The sequence below is a fragment of the Triticum aestivum genome, chromosome 2D, assembly GCF_018294505.1.
Source record: "Triticum aestivum cultivar Chinese Spring chromosome 2D, IWGSC CS RefSeq v2.1, whole genome shotgun sequence".
In the NCBI taxonomy this organism is placed as follows: domain Eukaryota; kingdom Viridiplantae; phylum Streptophyta; class Magnoliopsida; order Poales; family Poaceae; genus Triticum; species Triticum aestivum.
This window is the reverse complement of record NC_057799.1, coordinates 56191290-56205465: the sequence shown is the minus strand read 5'-3', so window position 1 is coordinate 56205465 and position 14176 is coordinate 56191290. Positions and strand designations below refer to the sequence as shown.

At 45.1% G+C, this 14176-nt stretch overlaps 1 pseudogene; it reads right to left on the bottom strand.

The window, feature by feature from the left end:
• Nucleotides 1-7798: 7798 nt before the first annotated feature.
• On the bottom strand, nt 7799-13122 carry LOC123055639 (uncharacterized; annotated as a pseudogene).
• Nucleotides 13123-14176: the final 1054 nt, after the last annotated feature.

The following is a 14176-nucleotide window of genomic DNA, read 5'->3' as shown; positions in this document are numbered from 1 at the left end:
TTGGGCCAGCATACACACCCAAACACACGAAGTGGAGCATCGTTCGGTTTAGTATGCAGAAGGCGTTCAGTGGGAGTGTCATGTTTGATGACACGACTTGGCAAGATGTTTATAAGATGCACAACAGTAAGGAATGCTTCGTCCCAGAATTTTAATGGCATAGATGCAGCAGCAAGCAGCGCAAGGCCTACCTCAACAATATGTCTATGTTTACGCTCGGCAGAACCGTTTTGCTGGTGTACGTGTGGGCAAGAGACATGATGAGATATTCCCAATTTCTGAAAAAAATAATTGAGTTTTTCGTATTCACCCCCAGTCATATTGAACAACAAGGATTTTACTATCAAACTGTTTTTCAACAAGAACTTGAAAATTAAGAAAGACTTGAAAGACATCAGACCGTTTCTTAAGGAGATATATCCATGTGTATTTGCTAAAGTCATCAATGAAGCTAACATAATAAGCATGTCTACCAACAGAAAGAGGGGCAGGACCCCATACATCGAAAATATAAGTTGTAGTGGTTTGGTAGAAACACTAGTTGATATAAGGTATGGCAACTGATGACTTTTTGCTCTTTGACAAGAATCACACACTGCTTCAGGATTGTGCTCTCCAACAAATGAGAGTTTATTTTTGCTAAGTACTTCCTTAACAATAGAAAAGGAAGGATGGCCTAAACGAGCATGCCACCGCTCAAGTGAGAGCCTAATAGCACTACACACTTGTTTATTGAATCTGCTGACTTGGGGAATCAACGGGTAAAGTCCGTCCACACATCTACCTCGGTAGAGAACCTACCTCGTGACCTGATCCTTGATCAAAAAGAAGAATGGGTGAAATTCTAGAAAAACATGATTGTCAAGAGCAATGTGATGAACAGACAAGAGATTTTTGGATGAACTAGGGCAGTGATGAATATTGTTTACACGAATATCTCTATGTGGGGAATGAATAATTGAATGGCCAATGTTGCGTATCTCCATACCTGTACCATCCACATTGTGGATTTGATCATGTCCGTGATATCTTTCGTGCATGGTGACTTTTCCAACTCAAGGGTGATGTGGCCGGTTGCACCAGAATCCACATACCAGTTGGTATCTACACCATATGACTTATTGGCTGCTGTGGCAACTTTCTTCTTCTGTGAGTTATCATTTGCATAGCGCCACTTGCATTATTTTGCAATATGATTAGTTTTCTTGCAAATCTGACATTTTCCTTCGTACTCATCATACCCTCTAAAATTGTTGTTGTAGTTATTCTGGCCACCCATGTTGTTGTTGTAGAAGGGGCGACCGCCGTTGTTGTTGTAGTTGTGTCCTCCGCTGCCTCCGGAGTTGGAGTAGTGGCCGCCATAGGCACCACCATGGGTGCCACCACCATCACCGTAGTGGCCGCCGCTGCCACCACTGTGAGAGTTGGAGTAGTGGCCGCTGCCACCGCCGCCGTAGTGGCCACCACCACCGCTGCCGTCATGTCCATCGCGACGAGAGCCACCGCCACTACCACGGTAGCCTTTGGAAGGGCCACCCCGACCGCGGGAAGCGGCGTTGGCCGAAGATTTGAAGGCTTGGCCGCCTGTGCCCTGGAACATCTCGACTCTTTGGTCGAAGGTGGATACCATGCCGAAGAGCTCGTCGACCGTGGTCGGCTCAGGACGCACGTCCAAGGCGCTGATGATGGGCTGGTATTCCATGTCGAGCCCGGACGTGATGTAGCAAAGGAGATCTTCCTCGTTTATGGGTTTTCCTGCCGCTGCGATTTCATCGGCAAGACCCGGCATATAGCCGAAGTATGCAATAGCAGACTGGGTTCCCTTCTGGGCAGTGGTGAGGGCGATGCGGATGTGATTGCAACGAGAGCGGGATTGGGCAGAGAACATGTTGGCGAGGACGGACCAGATGGCATGGGAGGTTTCAAGAGATGCTACTTGAACTAGGACTTCATTAAGATTGCGAAGAAGATAGGCAACGATCTATTGATCTTGGATGAGCCAAGGCGCATAAGCAGGGTTCACAGCCACCTGATCTTTGCCCTCGGCATTCTTGCTGGTGATTGTTTTGGGTGGTGGTTCTAGGGTTTTGTCGACGTACCCAAAGAGGCCTGCCCCCATGATCTGGGAACGAGCTTGAGCACGCCAGAGGACATAGTTGGATCGAGTGAGGGGTTCGGAGACATTGTTGTTGAGGCTGGTGGAGACAACCGAGGTGGACGTCGACATGGTCAAGTTTGGAGATGGAAGGGATGGATGGGAGGGATAGCTAGACGAAGGGGAAAAGGGTTGCTCTGTATACCATGTGAGAAGATGTATCGAAGCGTCTCAACCCCTATACACAGGAGCCCGTGATGTATATATTGATAGTAGCGAGGCCTGATCTCACAGAGGCATACATATGTGGTTGAGAGATACACGGAGAGATATCAGAAGATTACATCAAGAGAAAGATAAGAAGATCTTCCTAACTACTCCAATAACTTGAGGTCCAAGGCTGCGGTGATAGACTTGTAACGTGACAGTGTTTAACATAGACTTGTTCTTTTTTCTCGAGATTCCACCGGGGCACCGCACCTGCGATGGACATGCATAAATGACTGCCCTTTTGACTGGCGTCTCCGGCCGGCCGAATCAAGCCAGCACGCATCCGCCTCCGCCTCCGCCTCCGCGTGACAGCCACTAACTATGGCTTCGGCTTGACTTCTCACGGCGGGTCCTGCCGGCCGGCACGCATCTATCACCTGACCTCACCCCCGCTCGGCCACCTCTAGCTTCCACTGGTGATAACGGTGGCCACAGTATGCATATGGATATCCACGGCCACATGCTGTTATCCGACTCCGAAAAAGCTGAGAACTAGAAAAGTTTCGTCGAGGGAAAAAGGTTTGTATTGTCAGTTCTCCTTTGTAACCATCTGGCCGGCACTTGCACATGATGCTTGATGCACCGGCCGCTCTCTTTACAGCTGACAGTATACTCTTTACTTGCCTAGCTAGCTTGCATACAGACACACTGACGACTGACCGGCTGACCGACTAGCACACCAATTTTGATCAGTTTGTTTTCGGTTGCCATTCTCGTGCTGCTGATGCTAATGGCTCGCTAGCTGAAGCACACACATACATCTCGTAAATAGGTTTAAGGACTTCCGAAAAAGGGCAGTGATCTGCGCCGGCGCACCAGCCCAACTGTTGGGCCGGTCGAGGCCCAGCCGTCCGATGCGGTTTGCGTGGACCGTCAGATCTACGCGCATAAACGGACTGAAGCAACCGTTGCAGCAAAAAAGAACAGTTTTGTTGTGACCGTGTACGAACAGCCACAACAAGGAAAACAGGGGAGCTGGATCCCCCCGCGACTACCCGTCCCCGATCCGCGGCGGCGGCGGCTAGATCCGCCTGTTATTCGTTCCCCGCGGCCGAATCACGTCGAGGAGGGGCTCCCCCACCTATCAAGCCGCCTTGGGATTTCTTCAATCATGTCTTACATACGTCATGACCTCCTTGCCGCCATGGATTTGGGCTTGAGCTCCGCTGCCGTTCATGGCCGGAGTCCCCTGAGGCGGCAAGGCCCTGGTGGTAGTGGACCGGTGCTGCAACGGTACTACAACCCTGATGTGGTCTTCCAAGATGCAGCACGGCATGGCCGGGATGAAATTGATCTGGTATGAATTCCAATTGCAAATCGTAGATCTTTTGTTCACAAAAAAATGTTGCAACCTTTGATTTCAATTGATGAGCGTGAGATTAAAAAGAGATGTTCTCAACATACTTGTGTTTGATTTTTGTGTAATGTTTCTGAGATGTTGTCAATTAATGCAAGCATCTTCCTGCTGTCTGCTAGTAAAATGTTACAAGTATGTGTTGCACTTGCTACATGCGCCTTGCTGGATGTTGCATGCTACATCCTAAAATGCTGCATGCAGGAATTGTTTTGGAATTGTGATTGACATGCTGCGTCCACTTTTTTTGTTCGCGCTTTTTGCGTGTTTTTTCACGCAGCAAAAAAATGACTTGGGTGCTGATTTTGTTGCAGAATGTTGCTATAGAGCCATCAATTTTCCTTGATGATGATATGCAAAATGTTGCGCACGAAGAAGAAGATGATGGAATTGATCTGAATGGTACTCCGGGAAATGATAGTGACGATTCGTTGCAGCTGAACACGGATGGTGTAGCTCCAAATCATGGCAATGCCCGTGTGGCTAGTGACAATGCCAATGGAAATGCTGCAACACTTGTTGACGAACCAGATGAAGATATATCATCACAGCCAGTTGTCCCTTTTCTTGGAATGGTTTTGACAATGTTGAAGAAGCTCAGCGTGTTTACAATGAATATGCCTCGAAGATGGGCTTTGGAACTCGCATTGTGACATCAAAGCATAGTAGGAAAAATAGCTCGGAGCAGAAGCGCATTCTAATCTATAGAGTTTTTGAGTGCGTACACTCACGGAAAAATCCTTCGAAGAATGTTGGTGGTAGCATTTCTGACGGGGCTATAACAAATCAGTGTGAAGATGTTGATATGAGCTATTCTAGTAACAAAAAATCTGCAAGCAAACAAGCTGGCATCTATATGGATGTGAGCGACAAGAGGAAAAGAAACCGGTTGGAGCGGTATGATTGCAAGGCTCGTATGGGTGTTAACCTCAAAGACGGTAGCTGGGTTGTGACAGTTTTTGAGGCCGATCACACACACCAGCTGATTTTGCAAAGGGGGCGTCGGAGATTTTGCCGCTCTCACAGAAAGATCCCGGATGCAGACATGCAGTACATCACTTCACTGCACTATCGCAACATATCAACGGCTAATATGATGGGCTTGCTTGGAGATGCACGGTGTTGCGATCCAAGGAGTTTGCCGTATGTGAAGACTGATGTGACAAATGCAAGAGCAAAGCTGCGAAGGGGCCTTTCAGAGCGTGATTTGGAGCTGACAATCGAGTACTTTGAGAGAAGACAAGTGGAGAATCCCAACTTCTTTTTCTCGAAGCTAGAAGAAGATGGAGCTGTTAGGGCGCTTTTCTGGGTTGATGGGAGAACAAGGGCCTTGTATCCAAAGTACAAAGATTGTGTGTTTTTCGACACCACATTCTGCACAAATCGCTACAACTTGCCCTTTGCTCCGATTGTTGGCATTAACAACCACACACATACTGTTTGCTTGGGGTGCGCTTTGTTGCCTGATGAGACCATCAAAACTTTCAAGTGGGTCTTCCAGCAATGGATGTTGGCAATGAATAACGAGCATCCGTTGAACATTATGACTGATCAAGACCAGGCAATGGCTAAAGCCATCTCAATGGTATTTCCAGATTCAACACACAGATGTTGCAAGTGGCACGTCTTCCGGGTTGCAAGGACGAAACTAGGGAAGATGCTGGGCAAGGATGAGCCTTTTGCTGAAGCATTCTATGGTTGCATCAATGATTCAGATACCGTTGAGGAGTTTGAAGAACGGTGGAAGCAGATGGTCGAGTTATTTGGTGTGGCTGATAAGAAACACCTCAAGAACATGTGGGACAGCAGGGAGATGTGGGCTCCTGTGTACTTTAGGAATAAGTTCTTCCCATTCACAGGAACAACCGGGCGGTCCGAGGGCCTGAATTCCTACTTCAAGACTTTAAATCATCATGGAGACTCGGTTTGGACATTTGTCCAGCAGTTTGAGCTTTGCCAGGAGCTAATGCTTGATCGTGAAGACAATGCTGGCTTCATCAATGAAGCGACGAGGCCGCCACTCTGGGGAAAGTAAGTCCAAAGTCATGTAGCATTTTTTTTAGTTTTCCAGTACAGTGGGGTTGCAGCATTTCTTTGAAACATATGTAGCAATTCTTATTGATGTTGGAAGCTTTTTTGTTTGCAGTTACAACATTGAAAAGCAAGCTGCAGATTTCTATACCAGAGAGGTATTTTCCAAGTTTCAAAAACTGTTGGCTAAATCAACAGGCTATGGTCTGCAATATCAGCTGCAAGGGGATGTCATCTGGTTTCGCATTGTTGCAAATTATGGCGTCAACCCTAAAGTGTACACGGTGCGTGTTGCCCCTAAAGATCAGACATACATGTGCACCTGCAACATGTTTGAGATGTGTGGGCTGATCTGCCCACATATCATCCGTGTCATGGTGCACCTGAACGTGCAAACGATACCTGCGACTTACATGCTTCCAAGATGGTCTAAGAGAGCAACCGACCTTGCGCCTGAACCGGGCGATGGGCATAGAGCTATGCATTTCGGCGTCCCCACGACAAACACCCTAAAGTTTAACTCTCTATGCCGGAAGTTTGGGAAACTCGCTTCTGATGCATGCTTCAATGATGAAGCTTATAGTTTTGTCTCTGGGCTAATTGATCAGGGTAGTGTTGGGGTTGCTGCAATAAAAGCTAGAGCAACTGATGGGGTTGCAGGAGACGAAGAAGCCCAAGGTCATGCAGAAAATGCACAAGTCTCAGGGGGTCCAAGTACAGGTCAGCGGGATCCACCCCCGTAGGACTGCGGAACCCACCAAAGTCAGCAAAGAAAGGGAGGCCAAAAGAGAAAGAGAAGCGCAGGAAGCCACTAATTGAGATTCGAGAAGATGAAATGAAGAAGAAAGCAAAGAAGGACGCAGCGAAAACGAAGAAAGCTCCAAAGCCAAGGGAAAAGAAGACTCCATGCAAATATTGTGAAGATGAAGATCACAACGTGAAGGATTGCCAACTCCTTGCAGCTTTTCTTGCTGCGAGTGCGAGCGCGAAAGCTCCGGGCGTCGAAACAATCCTTACACTTTAGGATATTTTCATGAGGGAAAAAATGATGAATTGCCTTGTAACACCCCATGACTTATGATAAAAAGTTGTGTTGACTAGCTGTGAATGTTTGTTTTGTGGGATTGCAATTTATTACTACATGCGTGATTTGAAAAAAGCAGAATGTTCCTTTTTACAAGAGTTGATTTAAAATAATTCTTATTGTTATATGTTTGTGAGAGCTTACTTTTTGTAGTATGATGGTGCCAAAATTTGTAGAATTTTGTTGTAAAAAAAAAGCAGAATGTGGGTTTTTCCTTATATTTTTTTAGAATAGTACTCAATGGTTGTTGTAACCACAGCTTGATCCATGTTTATAATGAACATGTTTAAGCTTTTGAAAAGCATGGGGTAAGCTTTTTGAAAACATGGTTGAAGCTTCTGTAAACAAGGTTGCAGCTTTTAGGAAACATGTTTGAAGCTTTTGAAAAACATGGTTGAAGCTTTTGGAAAACATGGTTGAAACTTCTTCAAAATATGGTTGAAACTTTTTCAAAATATGATTGCAGCTTTTAGGAAACATGGTTGAAGCTTTTTAAAACATGGTTGTAGCAAAATAACAAGTTTGAAAAGGAAAAAGCCTTGAATGATTTAAAGTGTTGATTTAGCTGTACAGACAAAAGTTGGGAAAGGAAGCTTATTTACATTATGCTTCCAGCAAAAATATTGTAGGGATGTAGCTAATTTGCAGGTAAAAATGTATATTTTGGCTCTGCAACAAATCTAACAGAAGGTTGTAGCTATTTCCTGTGAGCTTCCAGCAATTTAAGTGTGTGACAAAAGTAGCATTCACATATTATTTTTTCAGAAAATATGTTTTGAGGGAAAAAATGCACAGAGATTCCCTTGAAACTTCGATGGATGAAGTTTGAAATATTTTCATATTTCAGAACCAGCGAAACAAAAAACAATTGTCAATGCATGATCATGTTGGCAAACAGAAGAACGCATCCATTAAAAACATAAGTGCATCATCCAAATATCAAGTTATCATCGGCTTACATACCAAAAGGACACATATGTTTACTGGAGGTATCAACAGTTTACATACGAACGCGCACTACTCTAATCCTATGAGAACGCTACCACCTCGGACATGATCTAGACCTAACGAAGAAACAAGCTTGTTGGTCTTGAACCTTCCAGAAAATCAAGCCGCCAACTCATCCTTGAACGCCCGCTCCTTTGGGGCATTGTTCATTGGGTGACTGAAAAGGTTGTATGCCACATCGATGCGGTATCGCGCCATGTCTTCCTGTAAAAAATGAATACAAAAAGTAAGCAAGTATGATACTAGTTATTCTTGTGTTGCATGAGTATTGAAAACAAAAGGTAAAACAAGTATGATACTAGTTATTCTTGTGTTGCATGAGTGGTGAATGCAAAAAGTTCACATCCATCCACCGCAAAAAATTGATATGGATGAAGCAAAAGCAGAATGTAGTTCTAGCACACTAGACATATGGATGTAGCAAAAAAGCCTAGTAGGTACGAACTTAAACCACATATGAAGCAAAAACAACACATGGTATTCTTCTGTTGCATGAGTATTGAAAACAAAGAAAGTAGATTGTAACAAAATGACAAGACAAAAAATTAAAAATGTGTACCTGCTTGAACTCTCTCATTGACTTCCCATCATAGTTCTCCACATATTTGAGCCCAAAAAAGCCACAATCACATCTGTGAGATAAAAAAAAGTTCCAAAAGTTTCGTGATCTAGTTTGAAATGATGATATGCAAAACATGATTGAAGCAAAATTCAAAAAGAAAACTCACAGGGTATCTTGCTTTGGGTAATCCTCTCGGTCAACACGGGCGAAGGATTCAACATTGACATTGAATTCGCTGCACTCTTGTGCGAGGGTTGCAAAGTTTGTGATCTAGCACCGAAAACACACACAAAAGTTTCAAAAAAATGAAATGAGGTGTGTAAAGATGACAACAAGGCATTTATGTAGATGAATCAGAAGGGTAAACAGAAAAAAAATAGAGAGCATGAGCCTACCAGGTTATTGGCTTGCTTCTTCAAAGGAGATTGTTTTCCTTTTGAATGGATTTTCATAAAGGCAAAAAGGTACTCAGAACATGTAAAAAATGTTACAGCCGCGTCGCATCATTGGATCATATTTGTTAGTATTTTGTGGTGTGGAACAAAAGAAAGCTTCGTGAAACTTACGAGGTCAAACTTTTGAACCTTGAACATTTTCATAGCCCTTTCAAGCTCAGCCATGAGTTTTGCTGGTTGGAAGGTTGATGGGTCTTGTTTTAGTAGGATCTACTTGAAAGATACAACAAAATGGTTAGTGGGTGTTGCAACGAAAATGTGAAAGTAAGAAAGGAATGAAGCATTGCTTGTTTTTACAAAAGCTTACCCCCGCGTGGACTGAGAACATATATTTCTTCACATCCCTTTCTTTTGCTGCACGGGATGCGAGGTTGTTCATCTCGATACATAGGGACATAACCTCATCATTCATATCCCCGCGAGGCTTGAAGCATACAAGGAATTTCTTGTATCCAATGAAAAATCCACCTAGCTTGATGAAAGGTGTCCTGTTACCATAGATGCAACCGAATGAATCATTTGTTTCGAGCAGAAAAAAAAATAGAAAGCAAAAACAGATAGGGCTTAGGTAGCTCACACTTGTTCATTGGGTTGTGATTTCCTCAATGGTTTCCCATGCTTTACAAACTTCTCATACATTTCTGCAGCCTTGTCGACCTTTTGCTTCTTTGCCCTGGTATTTTTATGGCTGGAACTTTGGCCATCCTCTTCTTCCTAGTGTTCTTGTCATGTGTGCTAGGGCCACTGCTTGCATCAGCAAAATGCTCTTCTATAGCGACCATCTTAGGAGCTGTAGCAAAATAAAAATAAAAATGGATGAGTTTGCAAGAGATTGTACAAAAAGAATTTGCTGGAATCACACAAATGTGAAAAAAATGATATGGAGAAAAACAAAAAGAAATGATGCAAGAGGAAGGAAGCATACTTGGGCTATCATCATCGTCTGAAACAGAAAACACGGGGATGTTTGCATAGATGGGGCTGACTGTGCTCTTCTTAATTGTAGGCTCATCCGTGGAATGCATCATCTCATAGTCTTCGGAGCCCTTTGGGAACAACTCACAGGATGGCTCGTCGTCCCAAATGCCGGCTGTCGCACTCCTGGGTGCATCATAGAAGAGTGGGGGGCTGTGAGGTGAGGCGTTGCCTTCCATCTCGAAACTCACTCTTTGTTGCTCACGAGTTTCCGCAGCCTCTGTTGCAACTTCTAGGTTCAATCCGGTGACTTCATCCTTGTTGATGCTAGGTGTTGTACCTTGAGCTTGAGCTTGAGCACCACTGTCGGTATTTGCAGCTTTAGCATCATTCTCTTTTCCGCGACATTCGTCCATGATAGGTGCTTCAAAGGAAAAGTTGGGTTCATTGGTAGCTGTGATGGCGTCTCCAACATCACGAAGGATATCGGCCATCTGGTTGCACTGCAATCCCTTTAAACACTGTCCAAACTTGCCTACTACACCATCCACCTCTGCTGCAAAAATACCCTTGTGCTTGTCGTAGAGCATTTGAAACTGAGTTGGTACCTACAAGAAGGCAAGTGTCCAACATTTTTAGTGACAAGTATATCCAGATTTTGAGAAGTATGGATGTAAAAAAAACACAAATTGGGTGTAGCACATTAGAGGTATGGATGAAGCAAGAAACAAGTAGGTGTGGTGCTGTGTCACTATGTATCAAATAAATAGTGTGATTGTAGCAATTTACTGTCATGGATGAAGCATAAAAAACAAATGGTCTATACCTCTAGGTAGCAAATTATTGATATGGATGTAGCAAAATTATGATATGTTTGAAGCAAAAACAGAATGTAGTTGTAGCACACTAGACATATGGATGCAGCGAAAAAGCCTAGTAGGTATGAACTTAAACCACATATGAAGCAAAAACAGAACATGGTTGTAGCACATCAGAATGAGGGATGCAGCAAACAAAATATACACTTGCAACTCAGTATAGTAAATAATGCAAAGCCAAAGGTAAACAGGAAATGAATACAAAGAAAAAGATAGTGTAGATTGTGAAAGAGTACCCTTAGATCTTGCATGCTAGGGAATGATTGCTGCAGCCAATCGTTGAGCGATGATGATAGGTGTGGTTCAGTATCAACATTTTGTTGAGCCTCGTTTGATTGAGAGTCCTTTGCTTTAATGTCAGCACCTTGAATTTGGCTTCCTTGGCCACTAGTTCCTTGGCCACTAGGTGCTTCAGCACCAACTCCCTGCCCACTGGCTGCTTCAGCACCAACTTCCTGTCCCATGAGTTGTGCTGCATAGGGGGTGTTGCACAAACTCCGGATCTAGGAAAACAAAACATGAGGGGAGACAAATAAGAAGGCCGCCATAACCTAATGGAAAAGCAAAGATTGCTACATGCAAATTCAGTGAGCAAAAAACATGGGGGTGTAGCAAAATTACTTGGGTGTGTTTCCCGTAGAAAGGTTGGACAAGAGTGAGCTTGTTCCTGTCAACTTATCCAACCAATCAAAATCCTTTTGGCAAACAAAGCGTATCCTCGGCACGGAATAATCAATGGCATGCTCATTTGGGAGGCCGGGCGGGATATCAATATGATCCATGTATATGATCTGCATGGAATGTAAAAAGGACATTAGCCAACAAAAACATAAATGTGAGCTATAGAAAATGTACAGAAGGTTTCATGCAGCAAAGAAAAAATATGGAGGTATTTCATAATGTTGCGTTGCATACCGCTAACATGGGAAGGCATGAAGCGATCTGAAACTCTGCTGCTTTTTCTGTATTTGCTTGCATCCTCTTCTTCTCTTGAAAGACTCCAACCTCCTCCATCGCTCGTGCCAACAAGTGCTCATCCCAAGCGAATTCATGCACCAAAGACATATCTTCCAGGGAAGCAAGATACTCGAGATTCACCATATTGCCCATGCCTGGGCACAAAACTATTGCCAACGCAAGGAGTGCCCAAGTCCTATTTATCATAACCACGTCCTCCTCACTGCAACTAGTGAGCAACTTGACAACATGGGCGATTGGAGCCCGTTCCCCTCCTTGTAGATGCTGCGAAGATCATGTTCATCACTCTTCTTTAGAAGCTTCACGGGTCTATCACCGGATGGCACGTTGAAAATCCTTTTCACCATAAGCTTGCTGAAGGTGATAGATTTGTTCTTGTGTTTGAACTCAGAGAGTATGTGATTCGTGTTCATCGCAACAAACTCAATGAGCTCATGGGGCACCTTGAAAGACCGGATGTCCAACAAGTCTCCAAACGGTCCCTCCCTTATGATTCTCTGTTTTTCCGGTGATACTTGCTTCCCAATCTCAGCCAGCCTTTTTGAGTTAAACCTTGACTTAAAGCCACATAGATTGTATTTCTTCTTATTCTTCTTCTTAGCCTTCTTACTCCCCTCATTCTCACCAGAGGTGCCTGCCACATCTACAAAAAGGAAAAATGTATAAGCACACATAAAAAATATACACATCAGTTGGACAGTGCTTAATTTAAGCTACAACACCACTTCAAAACGCTACTAACACCACTGAAAAAAGCTACTAACGACAACAATGTTGCATTCTGAACTTATCACAGGCCACAACATTTTGCATCTAAAAATGTTACATATATGTTTCAAGTATTCATATACAAAAAACATCAAAAAATCACCTCACTAAAACCAATGAAATAAAACACAGCCTTGTTCAACTGTATATGTTTCAAAAACTGGTGCATCAGTTAGCTCAAACATTGAAAAAATAGCAGTAGTGGCATCCTCATGTCACCAAAAAAATACATAGAACAGGGAATGGGTCGGGGCACCATATATGTTTCAAAAAACTGGCATTAGGAATTCCGTAGCTACATCATATTTGTTACTTATATGAACTATCATAGTGGAGTAGGCCAATCGAGTATGCAGGACACATGGACTGTGAACCAAGAGAAAAATAAGTTGGGGGAAATGGGCAGGAGAGCTGAATTCTGCTCTATGCAGTCATGCACGGGAAGCCCCTGCCCCGACCCCTCCAGCGGCGACGGCCGTTGTCACAACCTAACATATGTGCGAGAACAACAAATCCCATAGTTCGTGGAACAAAAAAAATCCTAATCCCATCCCAAATCCCTAGCCACCAGAAGCCCAAAAAACCACCACCCCCGCCCCCTCCCACAACCCTGCGGGAACACCACCCCGCCCGCTCCCTCGACCCGCGGGAACACCACCCCATCCCCGTCCGCGCCGGCGCCGGCGGCGGCCCGCGGGAACACAAACGGCTCGCCCCGCACCATAACCCGCCCTAACCCTAAAGCCAATGGGGGAGGGGGAGACAACACAACGATAGGGAGAGGACGAGGGGAGAGTTACCATCCGGGGGCGCCATAGATCGCCGGAGAATCGAGATCCGCCTTGGCCCGCCGCCGCCGCTCCTAATCTCCAGGCGCCAACAAGCCAGCCGCCCGCCGGTCGCCCTGCCTCCTCGCACCAAAATGACCCCCCCCGTGTGGTTGCAGCAAAAACACGGGAAGGGATAACCCGTGCGTGTTTAAAAAAAGGGCCTGGTAACACGTGGCGCAAACACGTCCTTGGATCAAAAGAGATCCAACGCACGGAGCGCGACCGGCCCGAGCGTTCCGCCGGCGCCCCGGCCACAAACACTTCCCTCCGAAAAATAGTGCGAATTTTACTCGATTCAGGTGCTCGCACTAGGATATTCGGGAAGATTCGGGGCTGTTGAGTGCCTTCGCTGGCCACCTCGGCAGCAATCACCAGGTCACTCATGGCACATCCGAATCTCAAACTCCTCGAAAATGATTAATCACACACGCACATACAAATATTTGGCTCATAAACGGTTGCTTCAGTTAGGCTAATGAAGATTTATGGAGAAACGCACACACTTGCTAGTTGGTACGTGTACATCTAAAAAAAATAACCAAACCGTTGCTTCTCAGACTCTGGAAAAGATTCGCTGCTGGCGACGTTATCTGCAACAGCCCGGTGCACGCACCACTTGTTCGCCGGGTGGAGTGCCAAGAGGAGCCATCAGGAGTGCCCGAGCAGCGCACTCAACTCAACTTCGCACGTGGCACGCCGGCGGGAGAGACCGCCGCAGCATCGTCGGATGATGACTGGCAGTGCTACTTGCAACGTCCATCGATCGGTTGATGTGGCCGCCTGACTCGGAAAGAAACACACAACGGATCAAGTCATTTCATCAGCTTTTCAACTGACATACTCGCATTCACATACGGTTGGTTAGCTGAACAAGTGTCACGAGCAGAGACGGCAGTGCGAGTGATCTCGAGTAGTGACAAGGCCCGCAGCCAAGGCGTTCCTCATCTC